This window comes from Pipistrellus kuhlii, unplaced genomic scaffold, assembly GCF_014108245.1.
Source record: "Pipistrellus kuhlii isolate mPipKuh1 unplaced genomic scaffold, mPipKuh1.p scaffold_m20_p_1, whole genome shotgun sequence".
Lineage (NCBI taxonomy): Eukaryota > Metazoa > Chordata > Mammalia > Chiroptera > Vespertilionidae > Pipistrellus > Pipistrellus kuhlii.
Window position 1 is genome coordinate 32,137,104 of NW_023425404.1, and position 27,431 is coordinate 32,164,534.

Consider the following 27,431-nt stretch of genomic DNA (forward strand, 5'->3'; position numbering starts at 1 on the left):
GGTGGTCAGAGTGAAAGGACCTCAAGCTCCATCAATGACTGACATGACTTTCAATCCTGGCTTCACCCTACTAAGCACCTGTTCCTCAGCTATAAGAAAGGGCTAAAAGGTTCTTACTGTGCAGCGTGGTGGATCTAGAAAGAGCATTAGAATTGTTCTCCAGCCCTAGTCGGTTTGGCTCAGTGGATAGAGCGTCAGCCTGCAGACTGAAAGGTCCCAGGTTCAATTCAGGTCAAGGGCATGTACCTTGGTTTGGGGCACATCTCCAGTAGAAGGTGTGCAGAAGACAGCTGATTGATGTTTCTATCAATGTTTCTAACTCTCTATCCTTCTCCAGTCCTGTCTGTAAAAAAAAAATCAATAAAAAAATTTTTTTTTAATTGTTCTCCAATGCAAGCCTCTCATTTTGCAGACTGTGATTTGCGCGGTGGAGGGAAGGAGCCTAAGGGATACCTGGGGGTTAAATGTAGCGGAAGGGCTGGCATGTACCTAACCCTCTGAAGTCATGACATCGGAAGGGCCTCTTCTGTAGCCCTCTTTTTCCTGAGAGGAGGAAGTAGCTAGTCAGCAGCCAGTTAGTGTGACTAGCCATGCTTTCCTGAACTTTCTTCTAATGCTGGCCTCCGTGTGAAAGGGACAGCTATGCGTGCAGAAAAAAAGTGCTGGACCCACGTGAGTCCAGCAAGTGCATTTCTGGGCTAGTTCTTTCTCCTCTGGCCTCAGTTTCTCCGCTGGAAGCCTTGAGGGAATAAGCCCAGTTTCACAAAGCAGTGAGGAGGGCTGAGGAGCGGATTCCTCCGGGTGCCAGGAGGAGCCTGCATGCTCCCTTGACTTGCCCGTGAATGGGTGGGCGGCTCCAGAGGGGTAAGACCTCTGTGCCGGTGCTTGGTCTCCCGGGGCCCAGCTTTTGCAGAGGTCGTCCTTGGAAGGAAAATGTTAGCCCTGTTAATTTTTCATCCCGGTAAGTGCAAAGTTCAAGAGAGGTGGGCTGGGACCAGAGGCAGCGACTCTGTTTCCCTGGGGCTAGTCCTACCAGGAAGGAACCATGTCAGCGGACTTGCCAAAGGGTCCGCATATGTTTGGAGTGACTCCCGGGTGGAACACTGGAAGAGAGGAAACACCTGATTTCAATTCCAGTTATTGTTCCTTTAGCTAAAGGTGTTTCATCAACTGGAGGTAAATCTAGAAAGGGCATTAAAATTGTTCTGTCTTCATATGACACAGACATAAAGTGACATCTGGTAAAGGCAGGTGACGTGCAGTATGAAGATCCGATTTACCCTCTGGAAGTAAGGTAAGGGCCCCCCCAAGAGAAATCTGGGGATTAAACAACAAAATAACAGAAAATAGCCCTGGTGTGCTCAGTGGTTAGAGTGTCGGCCTGCACACCGAAGGGTCTCAGGTTTGCATCCCGGTCAAGGACATGTGCCTGAGTTGCAGGTTTGATCCTGGCCCTGGATGGGGTTGTGTGCAGGAGGCAAGCTATCTCTCTCCCTCCCTCCCTCCCTCTCTCTTAAAAAAAAAAAAAATCAATGGAAAAAGTATCCTTGGGTGAGGGTTAACAAAGAAAGAAAGAAAGAAATAACAAGTGTTGGTGAGATTGTGGAGAAATTAAAACCCTTGTGCATTGGCATTGCTTGCTGGTGAGAATGTAAAATGGTGCAGCCACTGTGGAAAATGGTATGGTGGCTCATCAGAAAATTAAACATCAAATTACCAGCAATTCTGCTTCTGGATATAGCCCCACGAGAAGCAAAAGCAAAAGCTCAAACAGAGGTTGTCTGGGATAATAAGAGTCACAAATGCAGCCTTGGCTCAGGCCCAGGATCTACCTAAACGATTGTACTGGAATTGGAAAACTGCTAGTTCACTATAATTGCACCTGTGTTTAAAAGCACACGTGCGTATGGACAGCCACACAAGAGTGATGTGCCAAACGAAAACCTAGTTCCATGGCAGGGAGATTAGCTGCCTTGAGATCATTTTTAATATGTTGGCAGGCTTATTTTTACATTTGAAATGAATAAAGTATACTATATCAAAGTGACATCTCAATTTGAAAAAGTATTTTAAAGAGAGAAAGAAACCCATGTGAGGTGGAAGCAAAGCGGGGTCTCTCTAGGGTGAGGAATGTGGATTCTGGGGTGGAGGGGCCCAGGCAGTGGGGTGTGGACTGGCCGCAGGCTCTGAGGGAGCTGCTGAGGCCCTGGGGGCCTGTCAGTGCCAGTGCGGCTGTGCAGTCAGGCACTGGACGTGTGAAAGGAGAAGCGGGAATCCTCCCCCTCTCAGACCCGCACACACACGTGTAGAACACTCTGCGCTTTATATACAACCCCGCCTCTGGTAACAGCCTGCTGTGGACTCTGACGTCCGAAGGGATGAAATATCGATAAATGTTAGAGAAACAAGGGAAAGGTGTCCCTCTCCCAGGCATTTCCACCCAACCAGCTTAAAGAGACATTAGTTTGGTGATGGTGGTTTTTGTTACAAAAGTAACATGTTTTCATTGTAGAAACATTACACATTTTGGATAATCTATAATAACAAAAGCGTAATATGCTAATTAGGCCAGGTAGCCAAAAGACCTTCCTGAGGATGACCTTCTGGACGAAGCTAAGGCTGCGAGGGCCGAAGCAGTGGCGGAGGCAAGCTGCTACAGCTGCGAGGGCCGCGCCCCTTGCACGAATTTCAAGCATCGGGCTTCTAGTAACATCGGTAGAAAAGGCGATCTGCAATGAAAATGGTCCGGACGACTTTGAAAACATAATCCTAAGCAAAAGAGCAAGTCAGGAAAGACCCCTGTGGCATGACCCCATTTCTAGGAAATGCCAAGAATAAGCTCATCGTAGAGACAGAACATAGATTTCTGGTTGCCAGGGGCTGGGGGAGAGGCAGGCGTGGAGAGGGTTTGTTTCTGGGGCGGAAGAAAAGGCTCTACAATGGACTCTGGTCATGTTTGCACCACTCCAACTACACTGGACACCTCTGGATTTTTCATTCTTAAATGGGTGCATTGTATGGTACGCGGATTTCATCTCAAAAAAGATTTTGTTTTAAAATGATAATGACTCACACAAGTTGAGGTCTTGGGAGTGCTAGGGCCTGTTCTCAGCCCTTTACCTGGATTAGATGAGCTCGGTTTGGGCACCTGCCTTTGGTGGGTGTGATGACCCTCCCTCCTCCGGAAGAGGACCCTGAGACGGGGAAGTGACACTAGTGGGTGGCCTTGCCCAGGTGCCCTTGCTGGACAGTCCTTGCTCTGAACCACGATGAAGACAAACAACAACCAGTAACCAGAGATAATCATACTGCAGCCAACTGCCCTTTCATTAACTATAGTGTGAACATCTTTCTATGCCAATAAATACACATTTACTGCCTTCTTTTGAACAACTGCGGAGCATTCTGTCACCGGATCTATTAGAATTTACTCAACCAGTTTACCATACTTGGGCATGTCGGTGGCCCCCACTCTTATTTGGTATCATAAGTGCTGTATATATATCTTTATTGATTTCATAGAGGAAGAGAGAGAGACACACCAATGATGAGAGAGAATTATTGATTGGCTGCCTCCTGCACCCCCCACACAAGGGATCAAGCCCACAACCCGGGCATGTGCCTTGACCAGGAATGGAACCAGGACCTCCTGCTTCATAGATCAACACTCTACCACTGAACCGCATCAGCCAGGCCATAAAAGCTGTTTTTAAACATTTTTGTACATAAGCATTTGTGTGCATCTCTGTTTTTTTTTTTTGTTTTTTGTTTTTTTTTCTTAAAATTAGTCCCTAGAAGAATTGCTGTTTTTGATGCCATCACCAAATGGTCCCCTGAAAAGCTATGGTAGCAGCTTATCCTCAACACACCAGCTGCATGAAGTGGCCAGCACCTGGGACAGAATCTTTTCTTGTTTCACTTAGTCATCCACAGAGCCATGCAAGGGGCCCAGAGTGCTTCGCGCAAAGGGTTTCTGCTGAAAGGCCTCTGGGCCTGGAGCAGTGCCCTAAGGTGAGGAATCACAGGGCGTTACTGTCACAGGCATTAGAGGTAACTCGATGCAATTTCAGACCTCCCCCCCACCCCCCACCGCCCACCTCCACCCCCAAGATGTTAGGATTCCCCAGAGCCAGGTACTTGCCTCTTTTCGTTCACATCCTGTCCCTGGGTGATCTTATTCACCCTTGAGACTCAATTAATTTTTTTAAAATATGTTTTATTGATTTTTTTACCGAGAGGAAGGGAGAAGGATAGAGAGTTAGAAACACTGGTCAACTGCCTCCTGCACACCACTGAATATGTGCCCACAATAAAAAAAGATGCCCTTGACCGGAATCGAACCTGGGACTTTTCAGTCAGCAGGCCGAGGCTCTATCTACTGAGCCAAACCGGTTTCAGCTCAACTAATTTTTATAAAGTGTCTTCCACATCTAAGTGTCCAGCCTACCTCCTCTCCAGAGCTCCAACCTATCCCCAACGCATGTGCCCAAGTGCATCGGAGGCGCTTACTAAATGTGCCAATGCATGGATTAATCATTGGGAGACTGAGGCCCAGAGATCAAGTGATGTGCCTGAGATCTCATAACTGGAACGTGGCGTCCTGACTACGTGACGGCTCTCGGCCCAGTGCTCGCTCAGCCGCTGGGCTAGGGGGCTGTGAGAAAGCCTGGTCTGCAGTGTCCACACTGAAGGATTTGCGTGAGGATTGGTCTGAGGGCCAGCTGCTAAAATCCATGCAACCTGGACCACAATCCTGTTTGTCACGTGGATTCCACATCAGCTGCACTATCTTGACTGTCCTCAAATACTTACTAGGAGAAGACACGAGCCAATAGAACCTTAGGGGCCTGGCGCTGGATGACCCCCAGGTCTCCATCCGGGCTGCCCTCCCTCACAGATGAGGAGGATGACTGTGACTTTCCTGCAAAGCACTTGACGCCTGGTGAAGTGGCAGGAGAACCGAGTGCCAGGGGTCAGGAGGGTCTGGGTTCCATCGATGGGCCTGCTCCCGACTTGCGTGTAACCTGCACTTCTAGTCCTGGTTTCTTCGTCTGTAAAACTATGGGCTTAGACTGGTTTGGGGACTGTAAATACATGACTCACTCATCCTCCCGTGCATTAGCCGGGGCAGACACTCGGGGGGGAGGGGGGGACTGAGTCCTCCCTGCCTTGGGATCCTTCTATAAACGCCGCCATGGAGCTGTCCCTCCTCAGGCTGAAGCCGGTTTGCCTTTGCGCCTCTTCTAGCTCTGACCTCCTAATTCCATCCTAGATATGCAGTCCTCGGTCTTCTTCGGGAATCCCCTAACTCGATGCCAATGACTGTGGGAGAGTAACACCTCGAGTTCTTGTCAGCTTTAATCAACAGCTCAACTCAGGGCCTGATCCTGCCAAGGCCACCCAGGAGGCCGGGAGAGCGGGAGGAGAGGCGGGAGTAGGAGGGAGGGACACAGGATTTCACTTTCCTTTGTGAGCCCGGAGGGCCCACTGCCGGAGCACCCATTGTGGGCACACTGGTCTGGGGCTCTTCCTAGAGGAAAGGCCACAAGAGAAGGGCCTGGCCTCCCGCCCTTGGGGAGCACGCAGCTCAGTCCAGGAGTCAGCAATGAGAGTTCTGTCCCCACTGATTGAATAAACAGAGCAGGAGCTTACCTGTCTGCTTAGCGGCTGTGTCACCAGGGCCCAGGACAGCACCTGGCACAGAGCAGTCAATACATATTTGAATGAATGAATGAATGAATGAATGAAAAAATAACTTATATGCACTAACAAAAGAGCACTCTATCTATTCTTGCTGAAGTGTAGCTGGGTAGCATGGACTCAGACTTTCATAGTTTTCTCCCTTCTCCCCTCAGATTTTTCCAAGTGAGGCCATGTTACCTTAACTTAATGTTTGAAACACACACAATTATACACTCCCCCTCAAATTCAAGCCCCACTCTCAGTGGTTTTGTGGTGTGCGACACCTTCATTAAATACATTTTTGCCATCATTGGTATTTTTTTTAAGCACACCCAGGCTGGTTTTAGCAGGAACGTGGCGCCCATGCAGTGCGTCTGCTTGGGGCTGCCTTCGGAAACGAAAACCCCCTTGTAGAATTGTGTCTCCTGTGAAGTTGGGGGTCCCAGGCCCAGCATTTCATTTGGGCCAGGGCCAGGAGCTGATCTTTCTGTGGGAAACTTGTCCAGAAGGGTCAGTCAGCATCAGGGGTCAGTTTGCACCTGGCCAGATGTGGAAACTCCAAACATGAACATTAATTATGAGAGGAAAACATGTTTTCATTTAGCTTTTCCTTCAAACTGGAGCTAAGGAAAGCTCCTGCGCTTACACACTCTTCCCCCACACCCACGTGTGGGGATGTGTGTGCATGCATGTGCACGGGTGCATGCTGAGCTGGCCACACCCCAACACAGAGCTAGTTTGGACTTAGTCCTCCCCTGGGAAGTGGGCACACCTCATTCAACTCAGAAGATGTGGGCAGCCCACGCTCTGTGTGCAAGGCCCCTGGCAGACTGGGTGACTCAGGAGGCAGAGCAAGTAGGCACTTAGATGCCCCCCCTTTCTCCCCCCCCCCGTGCCCCCTCCTCCCCCCTGCCCACTCCCTGCCCACAGAGAAAAGTTCAGCTTCCTCCCATTCATCCAGGATTTTGCAACTCGAATCTCTAGAAGGAAGCTATTTTGAGTTTAGCACGCATGAATGGGTGGCGCTTTTTCAGGTTCAGGACTGTTTGTGTTTGAATTTCCTCCAAGGGGCCAGACCCCTCAGGGCATGGCGGGGTCTCCGGCCAGCTCAGCTGGGGCCCATAGCGGTCCCCGTGGGAGCGAGGCGATGAATCAGACGGTCTCCAGGGCGGGGCCCACACAGAGAAACAACCACAGCTTTCCAAGCTCGAGCCCATCGGCCTGACGCTGGTAACAAGGAGCAAGGGATCCCCGTGGCCACACGGGCCCATGCCACAGTGCCAGAGCCCTGGACGGAAGCCACAGGTAGTGCCGGGTTCCTGGGACAAGCACAGTCACATCCGGGGACTCCAGGTGGCCTCCTAGGACATTGCGTGTAACCAGAACCTGCTGACCTGGGAGTCCAGAGTTACGATCCTTCCCTCGGCTCAGCCAGGACTCCCGCTGAGATCTGATGGCTGAGAATCCTTTGCCAACGCAGCCCCCACGTATGGTGGTTTACGATCCACTCCTGTGTCTACCTCCAGGGCAACAAAGAGCCTCCTTGAAAGCCGGGCCCTCACCTGTTCAATGGGGTAATAAACACAGCCCAGAAAGCTTTTGAAAAGCATGGCAGTAGGCAAGATAAACTGCTTTTAGCATCATCTGCCTTTCCCACCACCCGCCTCACTCCCTGCCTCCTCACAGTAATAACAGCGAGGGTGCCCGTGCCAGGCACTGGGCTAAGTGATGGGCATCCTCATTTACATAACAGCTCCCGAGAGCCCTCCCCTGGCCCAGGGCTGAAGGGATTGAGTTCCGTGTGGGGAAGGGGCACCAGGCACCCCTTGTACAAAAGGCCCGAGGACAGAGCAGAGCGCCCCTCCTCGGGGTGTCTGCCTCTCTCCTCCAGAGAGCCCGTGGGAAGACGCAGAGGCCCCGAGAGAGCCCTGCCCTGGGCGCCCCCGCCTCTCCCCAGCAGGGAGGGCTCTGCCTGCCCCCCAGCAGGACTCCAGGGCCAGGGGCAGCTGTGTTCCCAGGCTTGAGGTGGAGGGTGGGGCCTAGGAAAGCAGGTTTCGGATTTTGCTGATGTGGGTCTAACAGGCCACTTTCTCATTCGCTGTACCAGGTTAAGACAGTTCCAGTGTGAACCAATTTCCCATCTCTGGGCTATGCTATGGCAAATAACTTACTCATGAGTAATGCGGCCATGTTTGTGCAGAGTTTATTTAGATAAGGAAAACAACCCCAGGCCTCATGGGAGGGGCTGCTCAGCAGGGCAGGGCCAGCCCCATTTCCTGGGCCTGCCTGGGAGGGCCAGGCCCTGGGGCTGCTGAAAAGCCCACCTGCCCCAGACCTCTCTGGGGTCTGCTGCGGGAGTAAAGGTGAGGGAAGGGGCAGAGGAGTGTGGGGGGGGGAGGGGGCGGGGGGTGGGGAAGGGAGGGAAGCTGGGAGTTGGATACGGAGTATGACTTTGTCCCCCAGGGGCACTGTGGCCTTGAGTGAGACACCTCCACCCTCTGAGCACCCGTTTCCTCTCTGAAAAGTGGTGGGTTTAGGCATGAAAATAATAGCATCCACCGCACGGAAGGGCTGTGGAGACTGAAGGAGACCACGTCGGGGAGAGCACCGTGCAAACTGCAGAGGGCAGTGCACAGGTCAGTTACTCATTAACGTCTGGATTAAGGCCCTGTTCTCAGGCCCCGCCCACCACGGAATGGGCTCACTGCCAGAACTCGAAGCCCGGGTCCAGGTCCTACCGGTCACATGACCTGGAGTCTCTTCACCTCCCTGCGCCTCGGATTCTCCTGCACAGAGTGGGAACAGTCAGTCCTCCACGGTGTGATCTTCAAGGCTCTGGCTTGCCTGGCTTGAAGGAAAGCAAGCTAAGAGAGTGGTTTGCAAATTGCAATGCGTACAAATGTGAGATGACTATGGTGCCAAGTTACTTAAAATGTTTCTCATCAACCAACCCATCAACACATGCTTAGGGAGCCAGACACGAACGGACGGAGGAGCAGAAATCAAGAGCAGAGCTGGGGTGAAAGGAGGGCTGCACGGGAAGTTAACAAATAGCGCACAGCTGCTGGCTGGGGCTGCAGGGGAGGCACTCAGTGCTCCCACAGACACAGTCCTGTTGTACCTACAACACTTTGTGAACAATGCCTTACCTCCATGCCTTGTTTTCAAACATTTTATTTTTAAAGCAGTGCCTATTTTTTAAACAGAGTTAAACAGAATGCCAGGTCAACAGCATGAAAGCAAATCTGCTCTGACGACAATGGGTGAGGGCCCAGCATGGCCGGTGTGGCTCAGTGGTTGAGCATTACCCCAGGAACCAAAAGGTCTCAGGTGGATTCCTGTCAGGGCACAGGCCTGGGATGCAGGCTGGATCCCCATTGTGGAGGATGCAGTAGGCAGCTCATCAGTGATGTTTCTCCCTCATCAATGTTTCTATCTCTCTATCCCTTCCTCTCTCTCTAAAAAACAATAAAACTTCCTATCTAATAAAAGAGTAATATGCAATTAACCATACCTCTGCTATACCCATAAGCCAATCAGGAGTATGTATGCAAATTAATCCAACCAAGATGGCTACAGCCACAGAGTGAGCAGGAGGCTTGGGTTTCCCCGGCAATGGAGGAAGCCAAGCTACCTGTCTGCTCTGGCCATCCCTGGCCTCCACTCAAGCCTACAAAGTTTCAATTATACCAGATAAATAAACCCCAGATACCAGGGTCTCCACTTGGGTCACCAGGGGGTGTGGCCAGCCTGCAAACCACCACAGGCCCCTCGCCCAGGCCACCCCATGCCCTAAGGGAACCCCCACCCTGATCTGGGACACCCTTCAGGGTAAACCAGTTGGTCCCCATTCGTGCACCAGCCTCTATCCTATCTAATAAAAGAATAATATGCAAATTGACTGTCACTCCAACACACAAGATAGCTGCCCCCATGTGGACACAAGATGGCCACCACAAGAGGGCAGTTGGGAGGGACCAGATCTGTAAGGGAGGGCAGTTGTGGGCAATCAGGCCAGCAGGGGAGAACAGTTGGGAGGGACCAGGCCTGCAAGGGAAAGCAGTTGGGGGCGATCAAGCCTGCAGGGGAGGGCAGTTAGGGGTGACCAGGCTGACAGAGGAGGGAAGTTGGGGGCAAACAGGCTAGCAGGGGAGCAGTTAGACATCAATCAGGCTGGCATGGGAGTGGTTAGGGAGTGATCAGGCTGGCAGGAAGAAGTGGTTAGGGGCAATCAGGAAGGCAGGCAGGCGAGCAGTTGGGAGCAAGCAGTCCTGGATTGTGAGAGGGATATCTGACTGCCTGTTTAAGTCCGATCTCTATGGGCAGTCGGACATCCTTTGAGGGGTTGCAGATTGGAGAGGGTGCAGACTGGGCTGAAGGACACACACTCTGTACATGAATATTGTGCACCAGGCTTCTAGTTTCCTATATAATAAAAGCCTAGTGTGCAAATTGATCAAATGGCAGAATGACCAGTCACTATGACACATACTGACCACCAGGGGACAGATACTCAACACAGGAGCTGCTCCCTGGTGGTCAGTGCACTCCCACAGGGGGAGCACCACTCATCCAGAAGCTGGGGTCATGGTTGGCGAGCACAGCAGTAATGGCAGGAGCCTCTCTCACCTCCACAGTAGTGCTAAGGATGTCCAACTGCCGGCTTAGGCCCATGGGGAGCAGGCCTAAGCCAGCAGTCAGACATCCCCTGAGGGCTCCTGGACTGCAAGAAGGCACAGGCAGGACTGTGCCTCTAGTTTTAAAATAAAATGAAATAAAATGGGTGAGGACTCAGAGCCAGAACTACCCAGCACCCCTACCCCATTTACCCACCCAACTCTCTCCCCAGTCCTGCCCTTCAGCAGTCTGGAGGCACCTTCTCGGAGCGCTGAGTCTCTCCAGCTCCAAAACCGCAGGGAGGTGGGTGCGCACAGACAGTCTTGTACCGGGAGGCCCTACGCATGTGTTCACAGAAGCAGTTTGTGGTGATGAACACTGGGAACAACCTAAATGCCCATCGAAAGGAGACAGGGCACGCAGGTGGTGAGCTATGGATGTGGTGTAATTAATGTCGGTCCCATGAAAGTGAATGGATCAGAGCTACACATATCGACAAAGATTAACCTCAAAAAATGTACTATTGAGCACAAAAAGCAAGTTGCAGAATGTTTTTATAGTTCTGTGTAATTAATATTTTATATATTCTTTGTATTAAATCTAAAGATATACAAAACAATATTGTGTATGCTTCATGATACACATGCATGTAGTTAGAGGACAAAGATGTGTGTGGGAAATGATAAAACTTCTAGGGAAGAACACAGAATAGCTTCATGACTTGGGGGAGAAAATGATTTTTTTAAGCAGGGTACAAAAAAAAAACAAAAAAAAAAACCTAACCATAAACATTTGATAACATTTAAAAACTGATAAATTGGACTTCATTAGGATTAAGAACTATTTATGAGAAAGACAAAGAAGAGATTTTTAAGGGTAACAGAGAGTCAGAAAAGTTATTTGCCATATAAATACCTAAGGACCTTATGCAAAACATAACAAGCTCCTGCAAATCAATAAGAAAAAAATGCTTTTATTTTTAAAAATTGAACTTGAAATAGACACTTTATAAAAGAAGGTATCCAAAGTCTACTAAGCATGTAAAAAAAGTGTTTAACATCATTAATTATCAGGAAAATGCAAATTAAAATATAACACCACACCATGATACATCCCTTAGGGTGGCTAAAATTTTAAAGTCTGACAACACCAAGAATTAGCAAGGACGGGGTTCAATCAGAGTTCCCGTACATTGCTAATGGGAATGGAAACGGTGTAACCGTTTTTACAAAACTGGTTGACAGATCAATTACAGAATGTATGTAAACATCCCCCAGAAATTCTATTCCTGGTTCTATACCCAACAGAGATGACTGATTAAGTCCATCAAAAGACATGTACAAGAATGCTTATATATTCATAATATCCACAGACTGGAAATAACCCCAAATGTCCATCATCAATAGAATAGATAAATTATGGCAAATTGGAATATCACTCACTTTTTTTTTTTCAAATGAAGGGCTACACACAACAACCATATATCATAAGTTAATTGTATAGAGGAAATAAACCAGGTACAAAAGAGGATATACTATACATCACTCATGTGGAGGCCCAAAACCATGTGATAGAGGCCAGACTGATGGCCCCATGGGGCGTGACTAACTGTGAGGGTTGAGAAGGAACCTTCTAGAGTTCCAGGAATGTCCCGTATCTTGATCCAAGTGGTAGTTGCACAGGCATATTCTTCTGTAGAATTCATTAAGCTGTAGGCTTAAGATTTGTGCATGGAATACCAGTGACACCTTGATCAAAAACTTACAAAAGAGTAAGATGTGGATGGAAATGAACATTACCAAGTTTGGGATACGTGCTCTTTTCAGCAGAAGTGCTCCTTATGCCGGGAGGGAGAGATCGCCTTGAACCGCTTCGTGGAGAAGGTGAGCTTTTTCATGGGACCTTAAAGTACAGAACTGGGGTGGGGGTCCTTCCAGGAGAACAGACTGGCCAGGGAGGAAGCACAAAGCTGCTCGGGGCGCAGAGAGAAAGAGGCTGTGGCCAGAGCAGGGGTTCAGCTCAGGCCGGGCAGTGGGGAGAGAAACAGCCCGGCGTGGTGGACGCAGGTGACTGTGAGTTCAAATCCTAACTTCGCTACCGTCAAGCTCTGCGATCCTGGGAGTGGTCCCTTCACTCTGCTGAGTCTTAGTTCCTCTATTTATCAATGAGAGTTTCTATGAAACCTTTAGCTAAGCTGCCTCATGGGGTGGCTGAAGCAATGGACCCCGTAACAGGAGTTGCATTAGACACTCTCCTAAAAAGACACGATAATAGGGTGCTCGCTGACTTATCTCAGCAGACACCCCAAACACCAAACGCCGGAAACAATACAGTGGGTGCCCAGGATCTCCATGTCATAGAGGGCCTGGGCCGTGTGCGTGTGATAAGCCGAGAGATGGCGGAACACTCTGCCGGCACTTGCAGGACAACCGAGTGGAACTGAAAGAGGACAGTGGTGAGAGGGCCTCAGAGGAGAGCTGCTGCGGGGTGTCCCGTGCTCCCTGACACGCTGGGGAAGGGAGGAGGGGCATCCAGAGGGCCCTCGGGGGGCTGGATTGGTATGGAGCCCCCTGGCGTGGAGGACAGGGACTGACGTCTGGCTGTGTCTGGGTCATGAAAGGTGAGGGGTTAGGGGGACTGGCTGGAGCAAGGAGAGGGGTGCTGTTCAGAGGGTGGGGAGCACCCCACAGTTTTTCGTCCAAGGCAGCCTGATTGAGGTTTCCTCAACAGGCTCCCACGCAGAGGACTGTGGGGGCTGTTGCTGTGTTCCGTGTCCATCACGGAAAACGACAGGTTCCCGAGTGGAGGAGCTGGGGATTAAGAAATATTGGGGGGTGGGAGGAGGGGGGAAGAGACCAGGAGGGCAGAAATAGATTCATCAAGCTGGGCGCTAGGTGGGCGCCATCTCTCTGATGGAGAGGCAGCAGGCACCCGAGCCCCCCCGCAGCAGGTTTATTTTATAAGATCAAAGGGAGCTTATTTGCATTCTTAACTAGGCCCTAGCATTACTGGATTTACATACCTAGACCCGCCCCTGCTGACACTTGGACAAAGGTAAGTCAGAAGCTGAATACCCCCAGCCTTCCGGCTCAGCTGACAATGTAAAGGGTGTCCGCCGCCCTCTACAGAGGACACCGGGCAGAGGGCGGGACTCTGGCAGAGCAGCGGTCAGCTGGCAGCCCAGGCCGAGGGGGAGTGAGGAGCAGAGGGGAGAGACAGTGAGCTCCAGGGGACCCCCCCCACACACACACACACACACAGGCAGGCAAGGGTGACCTATCTTGCCCCTTATGTCTCCTCCACCCTGCGCCTGCTCGGCAGGGGCCAAAGCAGCCAGGGGAGGGGAGGGGAGGGAGGGGAGTGAAGAAAAGGCGAGTAGCAGCCATGAACCCTAGAGCAGGCCCGTGGGACAGGGCTTAATTCGATCAAAGCCTGGCGTTTTGATATGAAACTAGATTAGACTTTCTGTTTTATGAAGTGAGATTGTCTTGAAGATGGAAAAGACCCAGGAGGGCTGCAGGCCGGCCTGCGGTTTTATTTGGGGATGGGGAGAAAGCGCCGTCCAGAGAAGACGGGGTGGGGGTGGGGGGGGGGGAGAAGTGAAGCTGACTTCTGTTTGCATGCTGGATCCAGCTGGACCCATAAAATGGTGACATCTGTGTGAAAGTGCCTGCACATACCAGCGCACCCACTCTTTCCCCGGGGCCCTGCGAGGCCCTGCTTCCGGGTCATCCTGGCCCAGCCCCCAGCCCAAGCAGCGCCTCCCACTCCCAGGAAGGCCTTGCTTGAGGCCGGAGCTGCCGGGGTGGGCATGGGGTGGGGGGTGGGGGGTGATGGCCCTGCACAACGTTGCCTCAGCCTCTGGAATGTGCACTCGCCTCGCTGTCATCCGCTGAGCATTCCTGCCTGAGATGCCAGCCTGACCATGAAACAACTGCTCCTGACTGGCAGGGGCTGGCAGGGGCTGGCAGGGGCTGGCAGGGGCTGGCAGGGGCTGGCAGGCCTCTCCAACTTCCGAATTGCTGTCAGAGGCTGTGACCTCACCTCCTCAGCCCGCTCCCAGGTGGGCCTCCTCGTCCTGGATGCGGGATGCTGAGCAGGACTTGGTTGGGCCACTGTGGAGTCACACCCCTGGGCCGTTGTTCAAAATATAACAGAGGAAACACCCAGCCAGCCCCATGCCGGGCATTGGGGGGAAGTGGATGTCAGATTAGCTCAGCTTTCTGGGTAAGTAAGGAGGAGAGGAGCTGTCACTTGCTGAGTGCTTACTGTATACCAGGCCCCATGCTAGGGGCTTTACCTGGGCTGTCTTAGATTCTGGAGGGGGCTGTGAGGCGGGGGGAGGGAAAGGGCGGGGACTGTGTGAGATAGATTGTTATTCCCATTTTCCAGATGAGATGGTGGGATGCCCCGGAAGTTATAAGACTAGCAAGTGGTGGGGCTGCATTTTCCACGTGTTCTTTCCTCAGCATCCCACTCCTCTGGCCGTGGTGCCCTTCTCTCAGCCTATGCCCCTCAGCACGTGTACAGGCAGGGGCTGCAAATCCTTCTCCTGGCACGTGGTACTGGAGGGAGCGTGGCGGTGTGAAGAGCTGAGGGCAGGGCCGACCTGCCTGAGCGCCACCATTCACTAGCTTTGTGCCCACAGAGGAGTGATCTAACTCCTCTGGACCCAGTTCACGGTCTGTAAGGACTCATAGCACCAAGGGCATCTCTCCGTGGCATTGTGAAGGTGACAGGCGATCGTGGGCAGAAGCCCTTAGCCTAAGGTGACCAGATCGTCCAGGTGTTGGCGGGAAAGTCCTGATTTCTAACAATTTTTCCCGAGCCCCGGGGAGTTTTAAAAAAGTCCCCATTTTTGGAAAGATTGGAAACATTGGAAAGATTCTTTCCAAAAATCGGGACTTTTTAATAACGCCGCGGGACTCGGGAAAAATTGTTAGAAATCAGGACTTTCCCGCCAACACCTGGACGATCTGGTCACCTTAACTTAGTCCCAGCTTGGCGTGTTGTATGTGCTCAGTAATCATTTCTTGGAATGACTCTTATCGCAGCCTCGTGAGGGATGGGAGAGACGAGGGTGACCTCATGTTGACAGATGATTAGGACTCTGAGGTTCAAAGGTTAGATGCTATACAAGATCTCACATGACCACCGAAATGGCCCTGCCCACAGCCTGAGTCTTGGCAGGATGCCAGCCCCCTCAAGGGTCACCTCTCACCTCTGGAGACCTCCCATGGGTCTCTGGGCATTTGCCAACACACTCTCCCCTCCCAGCCTGAGCTCGGGGAGGCACTGAGCCACGTGCAGAGACGGGGAAGAGTGTGTAGGTGGCCGGTGCTGCAGGCTCCCAGGGAACGTGGATCTATTAGTCTGCTCTGGGGAGCAGTTTGCAGGGGTGGGAAGACTTCCGTGGCTGCTTGGAAAAGACAAAAACAGTACAGAAGGCCCTAGAGGCAAAAAGTTCTCCCCGACTCCTCTCTCCAAGCCCGGCCAGGCTCCTTCTGCCCTCCGGATAAAGTCCTCACCATAGTTACACACCGGGTTACATTCTTTCTAGCTCCTTCCCGATTGGATCTCTTGAAGCATTCTACTGGACATCTCTGTCCCTTTCTCTTTGGCCACCCCCTAAGCACACTCACCCTTGCCCAGTGCGAGCTCGGTTCTCCCAGGTTGGGCGCCCCCCCCACCCCACCCCCCCCCTCAGCCTCGCGCCCGCACATCTGGGCATCTGGGCCGTCGCCAGCCTGGACTCCGGGAACAATAGCGAATCTGCCAGCCAGCCGAGGAGCCCAGCTCATTTTGAGTAAAAATAACCTGTCAAATCAATTACAGCGGCAGAAGCAATGAGGGTGACCGCAGGGGAACAAGTATTCAGTGTTTAACTCAATCATCCTTCTGTACCAACGGCACTCCGCAGGGCGGCATGACTAAGGCAAATGACTGTTATGTAACCGGTATTTTTATCCTTTGCCCCTCTTGTCAGGGAGAGAAGCTGTTAAGATTTCCTTTTTCTCTAAAGTGGAACAAAAGACAAAGCGAGGAAGAAGGTTGTCTCTGAACTCGCACAGATGATAAGAAAGTCTAGAGCCCTCTGTTTGTGAACAAATACATGTGAAACTGCTTGTTGGCTGCGTGACCTTAGGCAAGGCAATTTCTGCAAAGGAAGAGATTTGAACGTGGAGATCTCCAGGAGCCATTCTTACAAACTTTAGCTTTTTATACCTAGGACAACTTTGATCCTTAACTCCTACACAGCCACCATGGGAGTCTTATTTATCTCTGAGTTACCTCACGGCGCCTTGTATAGTGTCTGTATGCTGAGTTGCTCCATCGGTACTTGCTGAACCAAATTAATTGATTCACTCTTCCTGTCGACATTTCGTTTCTCTAGGACACTTGCTAGGCACTGGAAGATAAATAGCAAAGTGGCATAAAGAATGATGCCCTTGTCCTGGTAGGTGTGGCTCCCTTGGTTGGGCATCGTCAGAAAGGTCGCCACAGGTTCGATTCCCGGTCAGGGTACACGCTCAGGTTGCAGGTTTGACCTCAATGCTCCTCTCTCACGTTGATGTTTCTCTCTCTCCATCTCCCTTCCTCTCTCTCAAAAGTCAATAAAAACATATTTAAACAAATAATGATGCCTTCCCTTGATAGAGTCTAGGCTGTGCCTTAGAAGTGCCACTGCCCTGGGCGATAGGGTAAATGAGTGCCAAGGGTATCAGAGAAGAAGGCTATTTCTAACCCTCAGATGGTCAGGAAGCACTTCCCGGAGGAGGGTAGATTTGGTTGGGCTTTGAATTCAATTAGATGAAAGATACTCTGAGGTAGCGATGGGGAACATCCGGCCCCTTTAGGCCATATAAGGCCCTCAAAATCATTTGGTCTGGCCCTGTCGAGGCATGAGGGGTCAGTTAATGAATTGTTTGACCAAATACATCAGGCTAATTTTTAAGTTGGTAGTTTTGTATGGCCCAAGAATGATGTTATGTATATCCAAATGGCCCTCGGCAGAAAAGGTTCCCCACCCCTGCTCTAGAGGGGTCTGTGGGAGGGGCCTATGCAGGGAGGGAGAAAGCCTGACAGCAGTGAGGGCTGTGGTAGAAAGCACAGGATACGGGTCTTGGAACCTGACTGTGAGAAGCTTTGGAAGCTGGATGGGGAGGGTGGGGTCAACATCCTGGGTGCAATGGGAGAGGAAGGTGGGATGGAGTCTGTGAGAACAGACTCTGGCCAGTGGGTAAACTTGTCTTTGTGAGTAGAGATGGACACTGGTATCAGCCTCTGGAGACAGTCCAGAAGTCTAGCATCACCGGGAAGGAGCCAAGGGATTTTGTTGACATACAAATGTTATGCCTTTTCTATAAGGGACTTGAGCACCCCCAGATTAGGTAGCCCTGGGCCCTGGCACCAATCCCCTAAGGGTACCAAGGGATGACTGTACTCACATTCGAATCCTTGACTCAAGGTCAGCTTTTGGGGAAACCCAAACCAAGACAATTAATGAAACCCATTCTATCTCAAGAGAAACTGAGGCCCAGAGAGGAGAAGGAGGTTTGCTCACGGTCACTGAACAGCTGGTTGAGTCAGGGCCTGAGCCTGGGCCCGCAGCCCCAGCCCAGGGTCCCACCCAATGGACCAGCCGTGGCTTCGATTAGTGTTCCCTCCCCTGTGCTCCCCCGCGAGGCCCCCGAAGTCAGGAGTCAGCTCTGGAAACGATTCTTCTTCCACTCCTGTTTGAACAGAAAGTGAGAGGCCTCGGGAAGGGGGAAGAGGCGAGAGCCTGAGCTCCCAGATCTGGCCCCCATTATCCTGGGAAGTATGCTTTTGTCTCTGCGGTAACCAGGGCAGCCCCATTTATCTGACTGACTTCAGCAAAGTGGCCACATCCTTCGGTTCCAACTTTTGGGGCCTAGATGGCATATTTGCAAGATGGAGTCATAAGCCCTTTAAAAAGGAGGGAGAGGGGGAAGGTGGTGTTTGATGTGTGTGTGTGGGGGGGGGGGGGGGTTTCCTCCGGGAAAGGGACATGAAGCTTGGGGTCTTCCCATGTCAGCCTTAAAGAAGTGTGGTATCATGCAAAGATAGCCACCAGAAAGCAGAGTGTAGATGGATAGAGTGGTGCCCTCGGAAAAGCAAACAAATAATCTTAAAATGGTGAATCTGTTTATTGTCAGTGAAAGAAATCCAAGGGGAATATCCCGGAGGAACAAAGAAGGGTTCTGTCTCTTTAAATAACTCAAGGCAGTTTGACATCTTAGTCAACAGAAGGAACAAAGATATTGTGTGTTCAGGGAAAGGAAACTATTTTTCTCTGGAAAAGAAAGCAGATGTTATCACCTAGCTCTGGAGGAGCCTGAGGAACCCAGGCACGATCTGACACTTTCCCAGGTTCAGTAAACACCGCTTTGATGTGCTAACAACCCCTCATGAAGCTGGTCACTGAGAGGAGCTAACCTTTAGGCTTCTAATGGACGGTCATGGCAGTTTGCCTTCTTGCAGATAGAACACGGAACTGCAGACCCCTTGAGCAAATCATTGTGTTCCTGCCTTGCCAGTGAGTATTTGTGGAGGGCTAATTGCAAATTCATTCATTCATTCATTCATTCATTCATTCATAAAATTCATTTTTACTATATGGTTGAAAAAAGAAGATATATGCAGGGGATGAATTAAATTAGTCATACTTTGTAAAGAAGGTCAAGAAAGTGCCCCAGCCCTAGCCAGTTTGAATCAGTGAATAGAGCATCAGCCTGGGGACCGAAAGGTCCCGGGTTCGATTCCAATCAAGGGCACATTCCTCAGTTCAGGCTCCTCCCTGGCCCGGGCCCTGGTCAGGGCTAATACAGGACGTAACTAATTGATGGGTTTCTCTCATATCGGTACTTCTCTGTCTTTCCTTCTCTCTTCCACTCTCTCTAAAAACAAACTAACAACCAAAACAAACCAACAAACAAACAAAAAGGAAAGGAAGAAAGGAAGAGCCCTAGAGTGTTTATTGCAGGCAGGACAAGGAAGCATCACTATGGCTGGGGGAAGGAAAGGGAAGATTTCACTGAGCTTAAATCTCTTTTTCTCTGGTTCACATAGGTTTTGGGGAGAGTTTGAATAAATCGGTGGGAAGGTAGCCACGGTGAAAGCCAAGGTAGCCAGGCTGGAGCAGATGGTATATGAAGTGGAGTTGCTGGAGAGGAAGATGGAAAGATAATTTGGGTCTCAATTCAGAGGACTGAAGTGTTATACAAAGAAGTCTAAGCTTTCTCCTGCAGGCAGCAGGGAGCCATTGAATGTTCAAGATCCTAAGGGGAGGAAGACTGAACTCAAGATGGTTAGTACAAAAGGCAGACATTAATATCCCTGAGATGGTGCTGATATGAGGAGTCTGTGACGAAGTCCATTCACACATATGGCTAATTTTGGGGGCAGGGATGGGGAGAGAAGAAGGAAAGGAGTGGGCTATTAAAGATTTTAAGTTACTGCTGAAACTGGTTTGGCTCAAGGGACAGAGCTTCGGCCTGCGGACTGAAGGGTCTGGGTTTGATTCTGGTCAAGGGCATGTACCTTGGTTGTGGGCACATCCCCAGTGGGGGTTGTGCAGGAGGCAGCTGATCAATGATTCTCTCTCATTGATGTTTCTAGCTCTCTATCCCTCTCCCTTCCTCTCTGTAAAAAAATCGATAAAATTATTATTATTTTTTTAAAGAGTTTAAGTTACAAAGTGGAAGAAGAATTTCTCAGTTGGATCAGACAACAAGGACACACTCTCCTTGCTGGGAACCAAGACCCAGCTGCTACCCAGGTCTGGCGCACACCATGGGATGACAGCGGCACCTGTCTGAACTGCTGGCGCTGCCGGGTTTTCCGTGATAAACCTTTCCACACTGAACATTCATATGGCTCAGGTGCAAAACTGTTGCTTTAGGCTGGACCTCTGCCTGTTACTTGCTTAATTAATTTGGTTGTGTGTTTTTTTTCCCCCAGCAGTCCTCCAAAACCTATCTGAGGAAATAAAACTTCACAAGCTCTCTTGCATGTCTGAATTATTTGGGTTTTCCCCCTTCCATTCCTCGGAGACCAGGCTTTGGGAATGCATGTTGCAGTCGGTACTTTATTAAGCAGAAAGCTCAGGGAGTAGGGGATGCGGGGTAATACAGTTTTCTGGGTAATGGAGAGATCTGTTGGCAAAACTCAATTTGTTTCGGTCTTCCTCGTGGCTGCTAGTTATTAAAAAAGTGTCAGTCGGCTCTCTCTGCCCTCCAATTGTGATTAAATGGATCCTTGCTGAAGAGGGTTCTTGTGGGTCACAGAGGAGGAGTGCGGTCATCAATAACCACAGGCCGGGGCTGGAGAGGGAGATGGAAAAGGAGAAGGACAGGGGTCGTCACCCCTGGCCATGTGGCTGAAAGACGCCGCAGGAACTGAAGGCCAGCTGCGGCCACATCCCTCACTCCCTCCCCAGGCTCCTCCCCCACACGCCCTGGAGGAGGAAGCAGGTCAGCATCCAGGCACAATCTTTTTCTTTTCTTTTCTTTTCTTTTCTTTTCTTTTCTTTTCTTTTCTTTCTTTTCTTTTCCCCCTTTTAACTAATCTTCACTTGACTTTCAAGAGGAACAGACAGATGTTGAGGGAAATGAAAATCTTAAGGGGATTTGTTTTAAATGTATTTTATTGATTTTTTTTTTTTTTTTTTTTTTTTTTTTTTTTTACAGAGAGGAAGGGAGAGGGAGTTAGAAACATCGATGAGAGGGAAAGATCGATCAGTTGCCTCCTGCACCCCCCACACTGGGGATGTGCCCGCAACCAAGGTACATGCCCTTGACCGGAATCAAACCCGGTTCCCTCCAGCCTACAGGCTGAGGCTCTAGCCATGGAGCCAAACTGGTCAGGGCAAGGGGATTTGTTTTAAATGGCAGCTTCCTGGGTGGGGGGGAGCGGGGAGGGGGGGGTCCTAAGGGTTTGGACACCCTGGGTCAAATAGGGTGTTAGCTTGTTCGCTTGGTGCCCTGGCTCTGCTAGTCGTTACCTGTGTGGCCCAGGGCAACAGGCTTCTCTCCTGTCCCGGCCTCATTGTTTGCCTGCACCAAGGGAGGGCCTGGCTGTGGTCTGCAGGGTCCCTTCCCTGTGGCTGCAGAGTTGGGAGAATAACGCCTTCCCTGCTCCCCTGGAGGAGGGGCGAGGAGATGGGAGCAAAGCTCGTTGGAAGACTGGGGAAGCTGTAAAGCCTGGTAATTGGGAGAGGGGAGTCTGCAGGAGGAGCTGCCCTCCTCGCCCGGCTTCTGGATGCAAACCAGGTGTCGGTGAGGGAAGAGGGCCAGGGAGACCCCTGGCCTGGGGGGTGGGGACAGGAAGTCTGTGAGCAGCCTGGCCTCTAAGAGTCTCTCTTCAGGCGGACTCCCCATTCTGCCCTCAGCCTCTGAACCCAACAGGACGCCCCCCTCCCCGCCCCCTTAGCCCTGCTCTATTCTGTGGTGCGGTGAGCACCTCCGCTGCTTATGAGTCTTCTGCCAGGGCCCTTGGGACATGGCTGGCAGGAAGCAGGCAGATACCTTCCTCCTGCCCCTGCCCAAATGAGCACCTGAGCCACCTCCAGAGAGAACCAGGTGATGGGCTCAAGTTCCCTGGCAAGTCAGAGCCTAACTAGACCCGGGTCCATCGTATTGTGGGCACAGCCTGGCTCTCACTCCTGCTGGGCCCACTCTCCCGCCAGCACGTCACTGTCACTGCTCTGTTCCTCACTGGCAGGCCAATCTGGAGGCCTCTGCATGCTGCTCCGGAGGCTTCAGGGCAGTGAGCCCCTCTTCACCTGCAGTGAGCTCGGTAGAACCCCCTGTACTGGGGAGGCACTCATCCAGGCCAGACGCAGCCGAGGCTGGGGAGTGCACGGGTTCCAGCAGCTTCCTGGGAAGCTTTGAAAACCTGGCGCCTCCCACCTCCCCGCCACCTGGACGCTATCTGCAGATATAGCCATCTCCTCGCCGCCGGAGCCAGCCTGACTCCCACACAGCTCCTCCTCACGCCCCCCAGCTTTGGCCTTGAGGCTCATCTGTTCTCATGAGGGGGCTGGGACAGACTCACAACTCGGGACACCATCCCTCCTCGAAGGCTCAGGGACGCTTTCAGGAAGCAGGACTCGGAACGAGCGTCACTTTGGCCGGGAGGGTTGTGTTCCGGCCCCTCGAGCTCCAGGTTTAACGGAGCCTTCGGAACATTTGGCATCTGTGTGTAATCTCTGCTCCGTGTCCCCAGCCGCAGGACAATGGGGGCCGTTTATAACTGTGCACATGGAATGAGAACATCTGGTTCAAATAACACACACACACACACACACACACACACACACACCTACAGGAATGTGTTATGATGGAGACAATCGCTCAGTGCGCTCTCCCTCCTCTCCGTTCATTCAGGGACCACAGGAAACAATAAACAGTCGCAGTCCTGTCCTGGAGGAACACAGGGGTTACCTCATCTCCACCGCTCGTCTTAAAGGTGGGAACTCTGAGATGGTGACTAACTCTCTGAGGTCACACAGCCAATGAGAGACGGCGGTGGGACTGGAATCTGAGGCCCAGCTTCTGAGCTAAAGCCTTTCCCCCCTCTGCCTGCACACCGCGCTCTGCAGAGGGAAGGAAGCAGGCCTCTCCCGCTCCTGCCAAGAGGTTGGGACGCAGGGTCCCAATCCAGTAGGTGGCCTTGGGTCACCTGCAGCAAGGCCACCGGATGCTGCCGGGGAGACCCAGAATCATGCCATCTGCCTCAGAGCTCCTTGGCCAGCCAGCTTGGGGTTCGACACCCCGGGAAGCACAGGGCCTGTCAGATGTGCAGCTCCGGTGGGCACTGGGGAGCCCCGTGTCGGGCAGCTGGTCCTGCAGCCTGCTCACCCCACGGGGGCTCTCCCCTAAGTGGGTGCTTCCAGGCTGCAGCTGTCTTCTCGCCGCCTGTTTTGTCCTCCCCTTTGATTTCTCTGCTTCTCCCTCTTCCCAGGGCCCCTCCATTAGGGTTCTGCTGCCTTGGGTCCCCGAGTGGACTCTCCCTGGGGAGGGGACAGGGCGAAGGTGTGGAGACCCTGTCCCACCTTGCCTTTCTTCTCCGTGGGGGTGTGAGTGGTTTCTGAGGCCTGAGGGAAGAGAAACATCCTGTGCTCCCAGAGGGCTGTCCTCCACCTCTGTGACCTCAGGACACTCACCCTGCAACCAGCGGAGCAAGGCTGGTGTGCATACAGGCTGTGAGGGCTTGGAGGAATCAAGGATGATGCCTGTGCTTTTTTGTTTGTTTGTTTGTTTGTTTGTTTTTTACCTAACAGCCAGGAGGATGGCATTGCCGTGACCTGAGATGGGGAGGAGGTGGGCACAGGCTGCGGCAGTGAAGGTCAGGAGTTCCATCTGGGATCAATTTTATGTGTGGTCCCCAGTGGACATCCCAGTGGGAATTCTCAGAGGGCCGTTGGGTGTAGGAACTTCGGGTCGGGTTTGAGGGGGACGTGTGGGAGCCCTCAGAGTGAATGATACACAAGGCCCTGGGGCTGAATGAGATGGCCGAGGGAGGGGCGCTGTGCCAAACCCACCTGCCCTGAAGTGGGGTAACCAGAGAACCTTCCTCGTGGGTGAAGCGGGATGATGAATGTTGGGCTCTCAGTGTGATGGGTTTTAGGTGCCTGGCACCTGCCATGTGGCTATTACGCATGGTACAGGGAGGTTCAGGGAGGCTCAGGGAGGGAGGGGCAGTGGCAGAGACCTTGGGAAGGGGCAATTCGAAAATAGATTTTTTTAAAATATATATATTTTATTGTTTTTTTACAGAGAGGAAGAGAGAAGAATAGAGAGTTAGAAACATCGATGAGAGAGAATCATCAATCAGCTGCCTCTTGCACACCCTCTACTGGGGGTGTGCCTCCAACCAAGGTACATGCCCTTGACCGGAATCGAACCCAGACCCTTCAGTCCGCAGGCCGACGCTCTGACCACTGAGCCGAACCGGTTTCGGTGTATAGAGAGGGCGCCGTGGGAACCGGGGATGCTGGCCAGCAAGCGGGAAGGCCAGGCTTTGTTTGAAAAGGGTCCGAGTCATTTCCTTGGAAGGGCATTACTTTCCAGCACGGAACCCCAAGGAAACCAGCAAACCTTTGACAGGCACGGCCTGGCAAACCGGCCTTAGGAAGAGGTGACGCTGATGGCCCAGAGAGGCCTGGATTGTGCCTTCCCACCCAGGCTCCAATCGGCCTCTTTTGTCCGCTCTGTTTCCACCTCTCAGTCTCTCCATGGGACACCTTTCCCACGCCCCAGCCTTGGCTCCCTGGAATGAGCATCTGACCCTGGTGGAGACCCGAGCCATACAGGCGGGCAGAGGGGCACCCACGGCGGTGGGAGCTGTGGCTTTCAGGAGAGCTGCCTTGGGACTGGGGGAGGAAGGCCCTGTGAGGGTCCCCTGAGGGATCTCCCTCCACTCTCCGATTCTACCATCTTACCGGGACCGCCTGGCCGGACGCTGGCAGAGAGCGCTGGCTCCAGACGCTCAGGTCCTCCTGGCTCTAATTTGGCATTTCTGAATGGAGCTCATCTTTAACACTGGCCATGTCTGGCTGAGCCTTGGCCTTCAGCCTCCTCTCCTGGGCAGCAGACCCATTTAGGCCTTCTTAGTCTTAATGGGGAGCTACGTGCAGGGACCCCCAGCCTCACCGCTGGCGCAAGATAGTACAGGCCCTCCACCGCTGTGTTCAGGGCTCAGCACAACCTCGCCTCTTCTGTGAAGCCTTTCTACTCTTGAGTCCTCACTCAATTCACTTCTTTCTTTCTTTCTTTCTTTCTTTCTTTCTTTCTTTCTTTCTTTCTTTCTTTTTCTCTCTTTCTTTCTTTCTCCCTTCCTTCCTCCCCTCCCTCCTTCCTTCCTTCCCTCTCTCCTTCTCTCTCTCTCTCTCTCTCTCTCTCTCTCTCTCTCTCTCTCTCTTTTAGATTTCTTATTGATTTTTAGAGAGAGAGGAAAGCAGAGGGAAAGAGAGACACATGGATCACTAAAAGAAAGAAACACGGATCGGCTGCCTCCTGCTTGCCCCCTACCAGGAATCAAGCCTGAAACCTGGGCATGTGCCCTGACGGAGAATTGAACTAACAGCCTTATGGGATGATGCCCAACCAACTGAGTCACACCTGCCAGGGCTAAACGCCTTTCTTTGAACTCTTAAAGCCTTGCTAGTTCTGTCCTAAATACAATTTGCTCTCACTCATCATTTTAGACCTTAGTTATATACTTTTAAAATCTATCATTTTGCATAGTGTGGTAAAAAAGAAGAAGAAGAAGAAGAAGAAGAAGAAGAAGAAGAAGAAGAAGAAGAAGAAGGCATTCTTTATAGCCGCTAAATCCTGGTTCTGCTGAGGGCTTAGGCTTCACCTTTCTGGGCCTCAGTTTCTGCATCTATAAAATGGGCTAATGGTAGCCTTTCTTATGGAGCTAGTTGTAAGGACTAAATGGGTTAGCACACCGAGTACCTAGGTTATAGCCTGCCATGTGATAAGTGATCAGTAAATGGAACTGATGTTACTTAGGGAGACAGAGATTCATTTAAAGCGCATGTTAATGAGTCACCCCTTTCTAATTTTGGGATCTTGGCCAAACTCCTCTGACCTTCATAAGTTTTGCTTTCTTGATCTGTGAAACGGGATGAATAATGTCTGTTTTGAAAGATGAGGAAACCAAGGCACAGATCGGTTACGTGACTCTCCCCAGATTACACAGCCAGCAGGCTTCACACCCAGGACAGGAAGGCTCTGCGTCTGCCCATTGGCCACCATGGCAGAAGGACACGGTGACACAGAAGCCCCTTAACAAGGAGGCAGAGAGAAGGGAGCCGTCCTTCCGCGGGGGACTGAGGGGTGACGGGGAGAGCCGGGAAGGAAGTGAAGGTACTCCGGGCCTGGGGAGACTGTGCGGGGTGAAGCTGAGAATGACGTGAGAAAGCCGTCCCTCTGGCTGCCTCACCATGTGAATGTACTCAATGCCACAGACCTCTGCCCTTAGAAAGGGTTGAAACGGTAATCAAGTAATTTAAAATTTGTAAATTAAAAGTGAAAATGTAGCTTACCGTTTCCTTTAAGATGCCAAATTACTATAGTGGTGTACATTTGTGTGTGTGAACCAAGAGAAAAGTGAGTAAAACAATTTGTTATCCCACGATGCAGATGTAAATGATGTTATTTTAATGCATCACTCCCCGGGGTGGTTTTCATAGATATGTTTCGGTTGTTATTTACTAAATATGGCAACCTAGTGTATTTCTAGACACGTCATTTTGTACTGACTTCGTCCTCTCACTAAATTATAACACTCGCATGTCGTAAACGAAAAGAAAAGGAAGTCATCTCAGGTAGGAGGACTGGCGTGATCACAGGCATGGAAAGATGACGGTCCAGAGCAAGCCTGGAAAAAGTGAGGCGTCTAGGATGACCAGAGCATGAATTACAAAGAGGAGTCTAGTGGTAATAAAGCCTGGATTGGTTGTTTGTAATTATGTCCAAAAAATATGAGCTAACGGAAGGTACTACCACCCTTTATCACAACCCTCGGCTGAGGCTCCTGGAAGCCAAGGCAAAAAGAGACCCACAAAGAGAAAAAGCGCTTCCTCTGTTACAGAGAATGAAGCGCACACGCTCCGGAGCCTGGCTCCCAGGATCTGAGTCCTGGTGCTGCCACTCACTCGCTAGCGACGCTGCTATGACAAACCAGTTCACCGGTTTGTGCCTGCGTCCTGCGGATATCGTGAGCATTCAATGAGCTACTGCTTAGGACAGAGCCTAACGCACTGCGAACTCCCAATAAAAGTTAGGAGTCGTTTTCATCGATAAGCTCTCCCAGCTGAATTCCAAGGCCAATGTCTCCTGAGGTTTCCTTATGCTAAGAGCTGTGAGCAACGTCAGGGATGGTATTCTCAATGAAAATGCCACCGTCCCCGCCGCCGCAGTCTCAGTGAGCCTGTCTGTCGCCTGGAAATAAGCCAAGAGCAAGCAGAGGGCTCTCAGAGAGGGCCAGCGCCCCCATCCCGGCCTCGGCTTCCGGACCGCCTGCCGTGCTCAGGGAGAGCACTTGGAAAACGCTGAGAGAGGAAAGATGTTCACTCCCTTCCTGCGTGCCCTCCCTCTCTC

General features: G+C 51.5%; 1 long non-coding RNA gene across 1 annotated transcript; it reads left to right on the top strand.

The window, feature by feature from the left end:
- The first annotated feature begins 235 nt into the window (after nt 1–235).
- LOC118719044 lies at nt 236–19,217 on the top strand. Its single transcript, XR_004988016.2, has 3 exons — nt 236–250; nt 16,834–16,840; nt 19,110–19,217. It is a non-coding gene; the product is annotated as an uncharacterized LOC118719044 (long non-coding RNA).
- The last annotated feature ends 8,214 nt before the right edge of the window (nt 19,218–27,431 follow it).